Source organism: Mus musculus, chromosome 5 (genome assembly GCF_000001635.26).
Source record: "Mus musculus strain C57BL/6J chromosome 5, GRCm38.p6 C57BL/6J".
NCBI lineage: Eukaryota > Metazoa > Chordata > Mammalia > Rodentia > Muridae > Mus > Mus musculus.
The window spans coordinates 20448106-20465338 of NC_000071.6; the positions used below are offsets into that span (position 1 = coordinate 20448106).

General features: G+C 39.7%; 1 protein-coding gene across 18 annotated transcripts in view; it reads left to right on the forward strand.

Moving 5' to 3' along the window:
• Magi2 (membrane associated guanylate kinase, WW and PDZ domain containing 2) overlaps window positions 1–17233 on the forward strand; it is a 1485406-nt gene that overhangs the window by 1228719 nt on the left and 239454 nt on the right. The window lies entirely within an intron of this gene.

The window sequence follows — 17233 nt, forward strand, 5'->3', positions numbered from 1 at the left end:
TGTGTGTGTGTCCGTGTGTGTCTATGTGTGTGTGTGTGTGTGTGTGTGTCTGCATTTGTGTGTCTGCATGTGTCCACACCCATACTTATCAACACCCGAAGCACTCCTTTGCCCTGAAGCTCTCATAGCTATAATGAGTTCAGACAAAACAGTATAAATCCTTGCTCTCTTGGCTCAAGAGGAAAACCTGCCCAGTACTGCTCATGTGCACTTGAAGGAACCATCAGACCTATACACCAGCTAAGTACTGTTCACTTTTAGGATCATTTAATTTAATGGATTAGATACTTGGTTTTCAGTTTCTAGAATTCCTCCCCTTCTATTTACTCCTTAAAGAATTCTGAGCTTGCGCAAGAGGATAAATTTGCAACAATGTGGTTGTGATGCTGTTGAATTGCTTTGCACGTCAGTTATTTCATGTCTCCCCCTAAGGAAGAATGATCTATAATGGTGTGTTACATAAACTGTTAGGCCCTGGGAATGCTGCTAAAGTAACTTCTGAATGGTATCCTAGAGACTGAGACTCAGTTAGTTGTGGGTTTTTCTATCCTGACTCCAGTACCTCCAGAAGTCCCTGTACCAAATGTTTTCCAAAGACAGTCAGGGAATACTGTCTACCTTCCAAGACATTCCCTTAGACCAAGGTTGGCAAACAGTAACTGATGAGTCCAGTCTTCCACTTGATTTTATAAATGAAGTTTCCTTGGACCTGCTATGCCCATTTATTTATATTATCTGTTGTGACACCTGTGCTACACAAAAGAGTGGAATAATTGCTACAGAAACCACATAGCTCATAAAATCAAAGCCATTTACTATCTGACCTTTTCTAGAAAAACTTTAGAAAAATGAGTACTTTATGAATGTGTAACTTTCTTATAAATTTCTAACCAACTCTGCTTAGATAGTAAATATCTGCACTGTAAGCTATGTTCAGGTTTTATGAAATAAACATAAACAATTTCTTATTCTGAAATAAAATGGTACAGAGTGATTTGATAAACCTGTATCAAATAAGAAAGTCCTGTTGATTGCAAACTTGGTTGAATATATATTTTTTTTTCATGTGTGTGTGTGTGTGTGTGTGTGTGTGTGTGTGTGTGTGTGTGTATGTGTGTCCATGTCCAGGCTTTTCCTTGCCAGGCCCAACCTGGCCATGGTGGGAACTGAGCAAGTAGTTCATGGAGAGAGGGAAGAAGAAGAGAAGCCAAGTAGTTTGTGTGCTATGAAGAGAGGTGGAACAGGAGACTCTAAGGCTGTTGTTGTTCTTGCTTCTTGGGAAATGGTGAATTACACTGTCCATCAATAGAGCCAGTAACAAACACAAGTGTCAGTAGTCCCATGCCTTCTTCCTATGAGAAAACCAACAACTGTGTAAGTCGCTGTGCCTCCCAGAGCTGCCTCCTCGCCCAGGAAGAAGAGCAGGACTACACAGTGGATACCCCAGCTGACCGATGCCCGGCTGTGTTGGCTTCTCATCACTGGCCTAGCTGCTCATCTCTAGTTGGCTGTGGTTCAACTATGAAATGAGACAACTCCATGTTGAATTACATGAGCCTTGTTGAATTCTGTGCTGTTTATAGCTTTAGCCAGGGACTTATTCCCTTTGGAATCTTTGGGTTGGACAACATCTAACCATCATCCAACTTTCAAAAGATGTCATTGCTGGCATGACACATGTAGGCACTACTACAATGTGCAAGTGTGAGATGGAAAGACAGGCAAGACAGAGAAGAGGAATAGTTTGTGCACTATGAAGAGAGGCAGAACTGGAGATCTAAGGTTTGGTAGGGAATGGCCTGGTGTGATTAGCCTGAGCTGTCACCTAAGGCCATGGTGAATTCCCTGCCTGTGCTAGCCATGTCTGGGCCCTTGGTCATGCAAGCAGCCCTAGTCTGGGCTGCTACCTAGTGCCATGTAGATGTCTGAGCAGAGCTGGCCCCACCCCTTGCCTGCTGCAGCACTCAGGAAAGAAGGTACAGCACCTCCCCTGGCAGCGCAGTAGAGATGAGCCTGGTTGCAGGGGTGCAGGTGAGCTTGCCCTGAGTGCACAAACCCAGGAGAGCTGGCTTTATGCAGGCAAAAATGAGAAAACTAGCCCTGAGGGAATTAGAGCAGGAGAACACATGCACAAACACACACACAGGGGGGCGGGGAGGGAGGGAGGGGGGGAGGGAGGGAGGGAGGGAGGGAGGGACAGAGACAGAGACAGAGACAGAGACAGAGACAGAGACAGAGACAGAGAGACAGAGACAGTGACTGCCTGCTTGCTTGCTTGCTTGCTTGCTTGCTTGCTTGCTTGCTTGCTTGCTTGGCTGGCTGGCTGGCTGGCTGGCTGGCTGGCTGGCTGGCTGGCTGGTCACTTGGTTGCTTGGTTGCTTGGTTGGTTTGGTTTGGTTTCTTGAGGAGACTGCAAGAGCAAAGGGCAGATATAGAGGGATTGGGAGTTAAGTGGGATTGTAGCACATGATGTAAAATTCACAAGAATCTATAAAAAAGTTTTTAAAATCCTTTATGATTTCCTTTTTACTTATATTAAAGGATGGCATTCTTACAAAAAGAAATTTTAAAGAGGAATGGTACAGTGACTATTTGATTCATCCCTAATAAGTCCCAGCTATTAGACCAAAGCGCATCTTTTATGATGCTTTGACTGATGTCAAACCCTGGTTTAATGATGTCAAAGCCCTAGGCATCAGATTCCATTGCCCAGCAAAGCAATATTAGCAGAGTTGGAAAGTGGGTTGAAGCCTTCCTTTCAATCAAGACATGGACCTGAATTTGGATCTTTTAAAGATAATTTTACTTCAGTGTCAAATGAGATTGGGTTCATTTTGTGTAATATCAAATATAAACCAAGCATGATTGCCCATGCCTGAATCTCCAGCATGTAAGAGGTAGAAGCAAAAGTATCAAAAGTTCAGGGTATCCTGGGCTACCGTGGCTATTGAATGAGTTCAAAGGCCAGCTTGGGATTCATGAACCATGTCTCTAAGATGATGATGATGATGATGGTGATGGTGATGGTGATGGTGATGGTGATGGTGGTGGTGGTGATGGTGATGGTGGTGATGGTGGTGATGGTGATGATGATGATGATGATGATGATGATGATATCCTAGGCCAAACCATTCTCTTAATAAGTAAATATCTTAAAGTAGAAATTATCTGAGAAGAGTCTCATGAGTCAGAGCAAGAAACACTTTCTTTTCTGGACCTTGTTTAATAAAAATTTCAGGACAGAGTCCATATTATTTTGTATGACAGCCTGTTAATTGCTTCCAAGAGAATAACAACAGCCGTCCTTGAAAATAATGGCTGGCAGAGGTACAGCTCTCAATTCTTTCAGAAAGTATTTGCCAAGGAACAAGGGCAGTCTGATAATGTGTCAAACACACTCTTTATTAGCCTAAATAGGTGCAGTGTAGGTAACAAACTATTGCTGATTAGGTCACCTGACAACTGTTACAAATACTCTCATTCACTCTCCTACATAATTTCTAGTAAATTATTTTACATGAGAGACTGCCTAAGAGATGGCTTTATAAAAGCATGATATATTCCTGGCACTCAGGTAACTAACTATACTGCAGGTTGGAGGCCCTTGGAGAACACGTGAGTTTTGCAGTGCACTGAACTCACTCGCTAATCTCTACACGGGGCAAAGAACACTGAGAAGTTTTAGAATGGAAGTTTACTTTTCCAATTATGTTTTTTCCCATAATCCACTGACACCGTTCCACTCTGCACGGTTGCGGTCTCTCATCCTATCTTGCTGAGATAACAAATTGAATCTTCTCGTGACATAAATGAGAGCAAAGATAATTGTGGTATTGCTCCCATTCTTTTTAAATGTCATCATTTCCAGAGTCGAGAGGGGAAGGGTGTGCTTCCTCTGTTCTGAAACTGAACTTCAAGCCGCTCGTCCAGCTCACGTCTCTCACACCCTCTTCCCGGTATTTTGCACTCTGCTCCACTTTGTTATCCTTTCCTTCCCCATCCGTCTGTTGCTTTCGGTTCCTTTGCTATTTCTCTCTGTTCTCTGTCAGGCTCCTTCAGCACAATGGGCAGCCTACTCTATTTTCTCACTACCCTGAGAAATCCTCTATGACTTGCTCTTACTCTCAATGGTCTGCTGATACTAAGTTCCGAGATGTCTATAGACTGTATCCACTTGCTGAAATCAATGGCTACTTTCAGCCTAATGTCCATTCCCGTCATGCTGGAAACAGGCAATCAGCCCCCATTCACACACCATCATACTCTGGCCCTGTTATTACAGGGCTCCTTCACAGCACATTTTCCTGGCTTTCTTCACTGACTTCCTCCCTCACGTTCTCTGCTCTCGCTGAAATGATTTCCCAAAACCCACGGCACCTTTGGGCAGCTCTTCTTTGACAGTGCATACTTGCTTAACATACTGCGTGGCTACTCATTTTCATACTCAGCAAAAATGCGTGAGTTCTTATGCTCTGCCATTGCTGAACTGGTACCCACTAAAGAAATGAGAAATAGCATCATCTGTTTTTAATTCTACTCCACGAGGAAGAGATGCCAAGTTTTACGTGTTTTTATTTTGTTCTGTACTTTTCTGATCATTGGTTATTTTTAATATTGCACTGAAATACTGAACACAAATTATATATTTTATCATGGTAAACATATGCTAGCTTTCTTTACTAGATTGTAGCTTATGGTATTTTTGTACTAAAGATATATCCTGATCATCTTTGTATTTTTCAGTCTTTGCAAAGCATGTGGAAGGGACCCATACATTTTATTTGGGTCCCTTGGTTTATTTTGAAATGTTAAAATTATTTTATGCCTAAAATTACACCAATATAGTATGGGTAACACTGGTTAGCTCATGCTGATTAAAAACTCTGGTTGCTCATTAAATTAATAAAGCTAAGGAAAAATTAATGAAGATACTTTTTAAAAAATATCCTTAATGTGAAATCCATAGAATAATAACAAATGAAATCTGCAGCGAGCCCATAAGATCAATACAGCTATGGTGATGGCTTCAAACATTGACTCTCTATTACCTCCCCCCCAAATGTTGGCAAGTCCCCTCTATTTTCCATAAAAATTTACCAAGCATATATCATAATTTATCTAATTTTTCCCTGCCAGGAAATTCTATGCACACCAGTGATGTGAACATCCCCATATGCAATGAGGCTAACAGTATAAATAATCCTTTAGCTGGTAAGATACTGAAAATAAAGATGCCATTGTATTTCATGCACGCAGAGCATAAACGGCACATGATAACTCCATTTATTTTTGGCATATATTGCTTTACTTGACCATAAACCACCTGCCATGAGTAAAGTAATCACTTAAAATATTATTAGTGCATCTTTCCTATCTTAAAAAATTTTTAAAGCTATAAGAAATGTTGGCCTGAACAAAGACATGTATTTCAGTAAAAGAGATAATGCAGCTTTAAAAAAAAAAAAAATCTGCTTCCTAGCTGGAGTCTTTCTCTGAAATCTAAGTAAAAGCACTGTCAGAATTAAGATGACATTTGCAGACTTCATAGGTGAACAATTTAAAACTTCAGTTAAACCCAAAGGAAGAATAAACTAGGTAAAAATTAGATAAAGATATTTGACAGCAGGAAATATTTGGCAAAGCTCCTAATTCTTATCCTCTCAGAGCTAAATCTGAATTTTAATTAATGCTTTTGCCAATATCGTGACTCAAGCATTTTATGTTGAAGGAGTTATTGAAGGATTGATTAGCAGACGTTTGATGTGGCAATAAATATTTATGATCTGCTGACTGTATTTTTATATTATTCATTGGCTAGGTTCTTAGATCTCTTGCTTCCTTGGACCTTAGAAAATTAGAGATTTCAAATATCAGCTCATATTCTTTCTCTCTGCTTCATGAGTAGGCATCAACATTGGATATTAGCAACAATCAATCACAAGCCCTCAACCACCATCAATTACTATTTATGTAGAAAAGTTGGTGTGTCCATGCAGTCAAAGTTAAAAATGTACTGAAATGTTACATGTGTCCCTGTTATATAACTCACCAGTAGATTGATTGCCCTGTCTACAGGGTAAATCAAAATTATGCCTATTGAAGTTAAGCTTATTTATCAGTTAGCAATATCACTTAGTAAAATCAGTTCATTGCTCATTATAATCAATAATTGGTGATATGCAATTCCAGTGGGCTTGCACTTCCAATTCATGGCAGCCAAGTTTCCAAAGCTTGTGAATCTTACAAAATACCTTCAAATAACTTTTTACTAGTCTCTGTACTTACAAGATCGCTATGACCTGAAATCTGTTCTGTAGTGGCCCTCTTTGGAACCTGGAGCATTTCCTTTCATTCCTTTCTAATCTCCTTGCCTCAATGAATAGAACATTCAAACTTGGTAATTCTGTCACTAAGCAATTTTTTTTAATCCAACTGTAACTTAACAAAAAAATTAACAAGACTATTGTGCCATAATAATCAGATATGTTAGTATTATGTCAAAATACTATGCAGGTCAGGCAATCAAACAGGTAAGACTAGATAAACAAAATTGCAAGGGTTTATACTCTAGGGCTTAAGGTCAATATGGTTAAGGTCATAAATGTAATTAGACATCCACACACTTAAAAGACAAGCACATCAAGATGTAGCAGATAATCGTTGTGTTGCTGTGGACCTTGGGTTCTCTAAGCTACGTGTGTTCTCCATCAAGTTATTTTAAGAACTGAAAGGAGATCATGTCTCTGTAGTGATGGACTGGCATAGTCATCACTCAGTGCATAATAGTCGCTGTCATTATCGTCCAGTAATCATTGCTCCCTGAGCCCCAACTGTATATCAATCAGCAGAAAGAGATTAAGAGACTGTGTTGCACTAGCTAGACCCAAAAAAGCAAATGGCTTTCTAAAATTTTTATTCACCACAAGTTTATGATTGCTGCATTTTACTGTGATTTGCAGGAACTTGGTTTAGAGTATTCGTGATATAATTATGAAAGTAATACAATATTTAAGTTTAAAAGAAAATTATTTTACTGTTTCAGACTCTCTTACAACATTTTGCTGGAATGCAAATTTTATTATAACCCATAAATAGCAATATGAGAGTACAAACACATAGATCTGCTTTACAAATATAGAGATGGATGATCAATAATACTAGGTAGAAGATCAGGGCAGCTTACACTTTCCAGTGATAAGTCTCTAACTTAATCAGCTTCAGTAGGCTACATATATTGTAACATTGGAAACAGCAAGTGAGTAGATTGTTTTTCTCTATGACACTTGTCTGTTGTGTCAGAGAATAAAACAAAATTGTTTCATGTTTTCCTGAAATCCCTTAGCATTATTTATCCCATAAAAATCTATGTATGGTATCTCACACAATGAGGAGTAATGACGTACACGCCCCACAGAGGAAGTCCCACTTGTCCAATATTAGAAATTGCTGCAATGTTTTTTGCCCTTTCTCTCCACATAAATCCAGATTCCAAAATCTCAGTGAAGACAAGATAGTTTTTCCCTTTTTGCCATGTGTTTGAAGGATTTTTTTGTTAATTAGCAGGTCTTAGTGTATGTGGCCCATTGAGCAAGCTGTCTCCTGGATGCTCATATACAATACTGCTTTCAAAAGTGAAATGAGAAATCAAAGGGTCCAAATTGGAATGATGACAGTCTGTCCACAAAGATTTACATCTTCTACGCCCCCTATGAAGTGAGAAGGGCTCTCACACCAAACCTTAGACCAGTGTGAGTGTGTATATGTGTGTATGTATGTGTGTATATGTTTGTGTGTGTGTGAATGTGTGTGAATGTGTGTGTGTGCATAAGTGTATGTGAATGTGAGTGTGTGAATGTGTGTGTATGTGTGTGTGTATGTGTGTGTGTGTGTATGTGTGTATATGTGTGTGTGTGAATGTGAGTGTGTGTATGTGTGTGTGTCTCTGTGTGTGTGTGTGTGTGTGTGTGTGTGTGTGTGTGTGTAGGATATAGTCAATTTCTTAGCATGATGATTTGTTCTTTCTGCCTGCCATTTTATCAGACTCAACAACTTAATGTTGCACCACTTCTAAAATCCATACAGGAGAAATATTCTAGCAGCCCTCATTCTGCAAGGCAGCAGGGGCCTTGTGATTTCTCAGAATGAAGGAGGAAGTAGATCAACACAAGGAAGTGTGGTGTGCTACCAGTTAAGGATTGTTAATTGGCCCCCCAGTGGGCACACTGGTCTGAGCACTGTCAGCACACAGGGTGACAGCGATGAAGGCACAAAAGCGCTGACCCAGCAGCTCCACCAGAAGACATCCTCCATCCAAGTCTGGGAACCCAGGATGAGCACCCAGCTCCGTTAGAGCAAACAGTACATTTTCCAAAAGCAATTCAAGCAAAGCACTCTACACATTGTAGAGGCTGAAAAATAAAGCTTTGCCCTTCCTTTTTATATATCGATTTCACAGTATCAAAAACCAAATATTTTTTTCCTCAGGATGAAAGTAGTGCTCTGCAGATCTGAAAAGTGTTGGTAGGCCAGGCAGCAAACACAAAACACACAATTACAAAAACATGAAACCATTTGGCAGGACACAGCAGTGTGAAATGAAATAGGTGCCTCCATTCTTTCCATCTTCATAGTTCTTGCTCAGTCAGAGCGGCATGCAGCTGACTATTGCAGGTAAAATAGAATACACTATTAGGAACCTTCCCAGAGAGAGCTCCCAGCTCCACCCTAGCCAGCTACCTCATCATTCTGGGGGTCGGGAGAGAGGCAGTTTCTAGCCATGTAATGCAGTAGGTTAGAGTAAGATGAAATAATAGTGAAAAATAACATCACATTGGGCCCTAGAAAGCTAAGTCTATTTTTAAAAGTATAGGAAGTCAGCAAGATGGCGCAGTGGGTACAGGCACTAGCCATCAACTTTAACAATCTAACTCAATCCCCCGGACCCACCTAGAAGGAGAGAACAACGCTTCCAAGTTATCCTCTGACCTACATGGGGAGGGGGCGGAAGAGGGAGAGGGGCAGGGGGAAAGAGAGAGAGAGAAAGAGAGCAAAAGAGAGATGCAGAGGCAGAGAGACAGAGAGATTCTTTTAATTGTGCCTGTTCAGCTACTTCTGTTTTAAAACAACCATATTCATTGCTTGCAGTCCACTGAAAATGACCCCTTACAAGATACTTGCATAGCTTGGGAGGTTGTGGTTGTGGTTGGTTGACTATAAGTGGCTGAGCCCAGATGTGTGTGCACAATGTACATCGGCACTTAGGGAAAGTCTAGAAAGCATTTACTATGCTCTTGTAAACTTTGGGGGTTTGAGATCATTTCAAGGTAGTTTCTTTTGTATTTTATGTGGTTCCTCCAATAACATATTTGTCACTTGGTTGTTTAAAATGCATTATATTCTTTTTAAGAAATAACAAATTCACTCACCATTTATGCTACCAAATTCCAGAAGTGAACAGGTTATCTAGAAAGCCTATACTTTGGGAAACTTTGAAATAATAATTTTAAAAACAAAAAACACTCTGTGCTGCTTTTTGTTGCTTTGCCTATACTTTTTATCTGAAATATTGTTTCATCTTTGCCAGATCAGCAGATAATCAGTGCTTTAGATTCCCTTACAATGTGTTTCTTATGTTCCCTTCAAGAAAATAAAATGCCAGGATTTAAATACATCACACCACTCAATGCCAAACACTGAGTGAATGTAAATAGATCACTGGACACAGCTGTCAGAGAATAATTGTTGCATGTGTGCTGATCAAACATAAAGCTTCGTAAGGCAAGCTCTTAATCAGACATCTGCACCAGGTCATAGAGCAGAAGTGGTAAGATGTGATTAAGAAATCCTTCCCTCTTTCGAGAAGTGGCTACTGTATCATCTTATGGATGAGCTCATAGACAATGTTCTTTGCCTACAGATAGCTCACTGCAGTCACTGGATGCTTTTGTAGAAAGTCCGAGGAAGCCTCCAGAGATCTGTCTATTTAGTGGCTCAATGGTGCCATTGAAACTGCCCAGTGCTATGCAAAGTTATCTGATGCAGGACCTTTGAAGCTACATCTTAGAAATTACCATTTCTAATGTTAACACATATGTGCGTGTGTGATATATCACGATGGTTTCTGAGTGTCGTAGGCTGTGATCCTCTGACATTCCTCCAGCTCAGCGTCCCCTAAGCCCTCTTCCAAACAATGTATTATATAGATGACTGCAGGAAACAGATGAGCTATTGCCATGGACTTCCCTGTCCATAATTACCTGCTTCAGTGCCTCCCTCCATTAACTTAGCCAATCAAAAGAACACTGCAGTTCATCTCTCAATTTTCACACTCATGAACTGAAGATATTTTACCCAGCAGCCTGGCAGATAGTAATTTGAAAAATATCCTTAAGTCAAAATATAGCCTGGACTGCTTGAAATTAATTCTTAACACTTGTATTAAGGGCCTGGTTCTGGTATCTGATTCTGACCTAATTATCACTGTGAATTCATAAGTTACTTAACCTCTCCCAGGCTCAATGTCTGTGTATAAAATAAAGATTAGATCAGGTGAGGGTTGTAAACGCTATTTAAATAGAGTCACTGACTGGAGGCATCAACATGTGCTCTTGGTATGGTTCAGCCACTGAAGGTTGTGCTATTGGGAATAAGTAGGGAGAGATGGTTACAGGGTGGTCAAAAAGATGAAGCTGGCCTCAGAGATGGCCATCAGTTTGTTAGTGAGCAAAAAATGAAAAGCAAATATGGGATAAAGAGCGCAGAGGCTGGAGGGGGATTGTGTGTGTTGAGGGAGGGGTGTGTGGGGGAGGGGCAACTCAATTTACAGGCTAACCACAGCCAAGAACTTGTGGTAAGATGTGAGAGATGATGAGGATATGTACCACGTGTCCTGGATATGGCCCTGGAGAGTCTATACCGGACTAATCGCCAGGCACTGGAAGACAATGAGAAAAAGTATGTTGAGCATGTGGGCTAGGGGCATGTTCACAAGGAAGCCAACACAAGATGGTGTCTGGAGCTTTGTAGCCTCTGGCACTGATACCTCAGTGTGAAGAGTTATACACACCTCATATCTCCTGGGAACTGGAACAATCCCGACCAGAAGAAACAAGAAGTATTGGAAAGGGCCTGTCTACTCCCCAGAGTCAACTTGAGGTGCAATTACCAGACCCTATAATCCAATAAACTAACGTGGTTTCCCTTCCCTCCCCCATCCCTGGTTATTACTGTGACACCAGAAAGCACAGCTAGAGACTCCTGCAGAGAGAGATCCCTGGAATAGATGGAGATGGTGTAATGGGAGAGGTAGGAATAGGGGAAGAAAGGAGAAGGGGGAGGGGCAGGTAGGAGGGGGCAAGAAGGAAGGAAGTACCCAAGAGCTGAAGGAGTCTGCAACCCTATAGGTGGAAAAACAATATGAACTAATCTGTACCCCCAGAGCTTGTGTCTCTAGCTGCATATGTATTAGAAGATGGCCTACTCGGCCATCATTGGGAAGAGAGGCCCCTTAGTCTAGCAAACTTTATATGTCCCAGTATAGGGGAACACCAGGGCCAAGAAGTGAGAGTGAGTGAGTAGGGGAGCAGGGCAGGGGGAGGGTATAGGGAACTTTTGGGATAGCATTTGAAATGTAAATAAAGAAAATATCTAATAAAAAAATTTAAAAAAAAAAGAAAATAAGGGAGGGAGAGAGGGAGGGAATTTAAGAATAATTCAAGAACTTGAGTCAAAGGCTCCTGCCTTAGAATTTCAATGAAAAAACAAACAAACAAACAAACAAACAAACAAACTTCTTGGTAGCAATTAAATACATGGAAACCTTTGCTGAATAAATTAAAAAATAAATAAGGACCAAACCCCAGAAATAGTTGCTAGTTATTGGCATACCTGCATAAAAATCAATACCTCATGACTTTCAAGCAATTACGTTTTCCATTAATGACACACATGACTTTAGTACACATTGCCCATGGGACCCTGTTCCTCCTCCTGGGTTGCCTTGCCCAACCTTCAAGTGAGGATTTGTCCTTTGTCCTATTGTATCTTGTCTTGCAGGGTTCAGCTGACATCCCCAGGAAGCCTGTACTTGGGGGGGGGGGGGGGGAGAATAGGGAGGGTGGGCAGACAGAGGTAAGGAGTGAAGCTGGGGGAGAGGGGAGGTGGAAGGGAAAATGGGAGGAATGGATGAGGGGAAACTGCAGTTGGGTGCATTGTATGAGAGAACAATCAATAAGTTTTTTTAAAAAAAACATAAAGACAAATTATTTTAATGTGTAAACTTTGTTTCCCCTCATCTTAATTGGCAATGTCACTTATATTTATAGTCAAATAATACCTTTATAGCTCCCATAACTTAGGCACCCATTTTTATTCCTCTACCCAAATTGATTGGCACGTACAATAGTGCTAGCTTCAAGATAAGTTAACAGAACTATGGCAAGATCTACTGCCAAGATGGAATTCTCCTCAGATTGAAGTCTGATTTTGTAACTTTCATCTTAAAGAGACTTTGCAGGATTTAAGAAACTATTTTCAAAAGAATAATGTTCCTGTCTTTGTAAGGATAGAAATAGAGAATTTTTAGCTGAAGAGATTATATTTAAGTATAAGGAAAAACTTTTGAGCAAAAAAAGACATAGGACCATTTTAAAAATTCATCTGGAAATATAGGGGGAAATGGCATTGACCAGTTTGCTTTCTTGAGTGTTTATGGCCTGGCCTTTCTCATTTGGGGACAGACATGAGCATGTGCTGAGATGCCCAACCATGGGTGACATGTGTTCTACCCACGGCTACAAGCACAGGTCATATGTTTAGTCTCCACCTGAGCCTTCTAGCTCAACCAACCACAGTGTACTTACATTCCTGAAGTGAACACATGTTTCTTTAATGTGAATGGGAACATTGACAAGTAAATCTATGTCAACAAGCTCCAAAATGATGTGTTAACATGTACTAGGTAGGTGTTTGTGATCATTATAAAACAGTGAAAATGGATACAGAACATAATCAAATTCTATGTCATGATAATATTTTAAAACTATTAAAATTAACTAGAGGTCAAGAAAGTACACTTTAATAAATTGTATTGGGCAAGGAGAAGAATTAACTTGTTTTATAGAGTGTATGTAATTGGTAGGATGGACAGGGTTGATGAAAATAATTCTTTTATCAAAAAAATCTCTGATTTGATTAAAAGAAAAGCTAGAAACACAAATGAGGAGGTACTAAGTTCAGTTTTGGTATCTTTTCCAGTTTTGATATCTTTTCCATTCCAATGTAAAGAATTTCCAATATGGTGCTGATATAATATTCTACACATTGTACAGAAAGCTTAGAAGAGGCAGAACACCAATGATACAGCTAAGTCTGAGGTTTACAGCCACAAGCATATGGTAACAGAGATTTCATTGGAAACAGTACAATATATCCTTAAGGTAGGAAAAGAGATGAATAGGTTGAGTTAAACATATCCATTAAAATGGAGGGTAGCGGATAAGACATTCCAACTTCATGGTGAGCTTCAAGGTAGGAATTATGAGCAGTAATGATACTGACGTCCCACAGTGGTGATCTGCAGGGTGGATCAGACAGAAATAAGGTCAACAGACTGTAGATAAAGGGTGGAAAATGGCAGGCATGGCTGTTAAGTATTTTTAACTTAGTAGAATAGACTATAAGAAGAATATTGATCAAGAAGTCAATCATTCTAGTCAGGTCTGCAGAGGTAGTTAAGGAAAGCAGATCCAACATGAGAGACACGGAAAAGGGAGATTCTTTAGTCCACAGTGACTCAAAGAATGTGGGAGTAGAGGAACTCAGCATAAAAATAACTCTAATTTAAACAATGCTTCGTCAAGAGTGTTCTCTTTTATTCCCAAAATGATGAGGTGTCCAGGAAATATCCAGTGATATATATTTATCTCCATGACTAAGAAAGAACCAAATTACTTTAGAACATTTTTTCATATATAACAATAGCTTTAAACCCCCTTTCTCTTACCTGTACATAAAAACCCCATGATTGGATACCAGATCATTATGAGACCATACCAGTGGAGGTCACCACATTCATCTGTCATATCAATCTGACCTTAAGTCAATATTTCTAGAATTGCCTGTCTTGAATCGGGCTGTAAGTGAATATCTAATCAAGGTATCAGTGCAATGAATATCTAATCAAGGTATCAGTGCAAGGTATCAGTGCAAGATGTGCTTAGCTTTCCAAAGAAATGCATCCTTATATTTGTATGGAGAATCTTTCCTTGGTAAAAATGTTTTCACAGCAAGATCTCATTTTCACAGTAGACCTGAAAAGGCAGAAATGAAAGCAATGTTTTAATTTCCAGCTTATGAAGGAAGAAACAGATTCAGAAATCAAGTGACTCCCTTACAGCTCTCCCTCTGAAACAGGCAAGCAGGTTGGCACTAGAGCTAGCCCCCCCTGTCTGTGCTCTTAAATCCAGTCTATCTTAGAACTTGGCTTGGAACACTGTAGGGTGACACATGCCAGGTGGCTTCTATTTTGCTTCACAACATGTCAATGACATTCATACAGCACAGTCTATGAATAATCTGCCTCGTCCGCTCCATCTAAACAAGCACAATCACAGATCACCATCTATAGAAGTTTTTGATATGACACATTATCTGGGCATTTATATATTTTGTAGAGTGGGCAACTGAATGTTGTCAAGGAGTTAGATAGCTTTTCAAGAACTCAACTCTCATCTTTTACCTTCAGAAATTTGTTTTTCCTCAGTAAAGAGAATCATACAGTATTCTTCATCAGTTTCTTGTTTGATGATTTGAAAAACTATGGAGTAGAAACTATTTGTACATATTTAAAGGCAGTTTTGCAAAGAACCATAAGTAGTTCTCATTAATTACCACGTAACTGTTCTTTAGGCATGAAAAGAACTAGTTCCTTTTTCCTAGAGAAGACCAGAACAGAGAGAAAGATTAAGTGCCTGGGGACTGAGGGTTGTCAACTGTGATTAAAGTTAGTGACAGCCTTAGAGTAAAGTGGCATCTGTCACCTTCCTGCCTTTTACTTGTTCACTCAGAATCAATCACTTCTATAATCATTTGGCTATGACTGTGGTGGGAATATCTTAATTAGGCCACCCTAGTTTTTCAGAAGGATATTGTCAAGGACAAATAACTACAGGAGTAGCAACAATATTTTCATAAAGATGTACAGTCACAAGCCTTGTCACCTATATTGTCTAGTTATTAGTTATGTCTCAGGTAATCATAAATTAGTATTATATTTCTTCATCATTTAAAAGAAATCTGTCATATCCTTGTGCTAAATCAAATTCCTAGTAAATGATAGTCCTGGAACGCAGTCTTCTACATCACTATCCCAAGTCATCACCCTATACCATGCATGCAGTCTCCTAAACACACAGAAAATGTTGGGTCCAGAGTAAAGATAGGTAGGTAGGTAGGTAGATAGATAGATAGATAGATAGATAGATAGATAGATAGATAGACAGACAATGGATGGGTAGACGGACAGATAGATAGATGGATGAATGGTGGATGGATAGATGGATGGTGGATGGATGGATGAATGATGGATGGATGAAACATGATGATTGGTGGATGATGGGTAGGTGGATGGATGGATAGATGGAATGGGTGAATGGATGATGGATGAATGAATGATGGATGGATGGGTGGGTGGATGGATAGAATGGATGAATGGATGATGGATGGATGGATGATGGATGAATGGATGGATGATGGATGGATAGATGGAAGAGAAGATGATATGTGCCCAAGAGCAAACCTACATAAGATACTTGTCCTCCTTGCAATCTGGGGAATTGTAATTAAAGGTATGATGCAACAGAGTAGTAGAGCAATTATCTAGTATGTGGGATCTCCTGGCCTTAATCCTCCAGTGCCAGAGGTTAGGATGGAGGTGGGGAGTGGAGGAGAGAAAATAGCCTATCTGGCTCTGGCATTTTTCTAGGACTCTGAGATGAATAAAGTTAGTTTAAAATGATGCAGAGGCATTCTCAGCTGCTCCACTCAAGCAAGAAAGTCTAATAGCAGAGGAGGAAGAGCCACCAGCTCTGCAGGTGTGGGTTCAATGCTTCAGCATCCTTTCTGACATTGTGGAAAGGAATTGTCATCCTTTACTCACATAGGCTACAGAACTTTCTAAAAGCAAGCCTACCTGGGTCTTTTGACAATATCTGTTGAGCCTTTCAACCTATCTACTTATTTCTTTAGAATTCTGGTTGCCTCACATTTAGGAAAAATGGCTGTTAATCAAACCAACGATGTTGAGGGCATTTTTCTTAGGAATTTTTACTACTAGAACTACTCATTTATAAGTACATTGGATATATATATATATATATACACCTAAAAACGTATTTAGTTTTTTAAATTTTTTGGTGTTTGTTGTCTTGATGGATGAGGATATCTCAGAGAGAAATCCCTGGCCATTTGTACTACACAGTTCAAAACTCCATCAGTAAATAGATGTCTATTGAGTTGCCCTCTGACAGTCTACAAGAGCATAGCTTTCCTTCCTGATATACTCCTCAGCATCATCAGTCACAATTTTAATTTTCAAGTTTAATTTTCAAGTATTATGGTTCATGAAGATAAAAATACCCACCCATGATAGAACCAGTCTCCAAAAATAAAGTTGTTATTCATGTACAATTTAAGAAACCTTAAAACAATTATCTCAAACAACTTTGTCATTTACATTTAAAGGAGAAATCATTTTAATGGTTATGTTTTTTAATGAATAATTTGTATTCATAGCATTTCTAAGTTCATAAAGTTTGCTTCTAACCAGTAGACTTCTATAAGCCTGTGATAACTCACTTGGGAAAGAGAACAAATGCTGCTAAAATAATTTTCCAAGATAAGAGACTGGGTCCACAGCAGTTCCCTGTTTGGCTGGCCGGGTCCTGCGTCCCTGCCATCCGTGGTGACTGCACTCTTACCATGTTCAGTCACTGCGCCAAGCCCTGCTTCTTCACCTTCTCACTCATTTCGCACCGTGCCTCCACAAACCTTCAAATACCGGAACTTTCTTTTTTATCCAAGATTTATGGCTATTACTTCTCAACAGTTTGAAATTTCTTTGATCTTAGTTGTTCTAAAATGGAAATGACAAAGAAAAGAAAAGCAAAATGTATGTTTCTTCAAAGTAAAAATTCTTCTAACTTCTTTTCTTCCTGATCCTGAGTGTGGGGTTGTT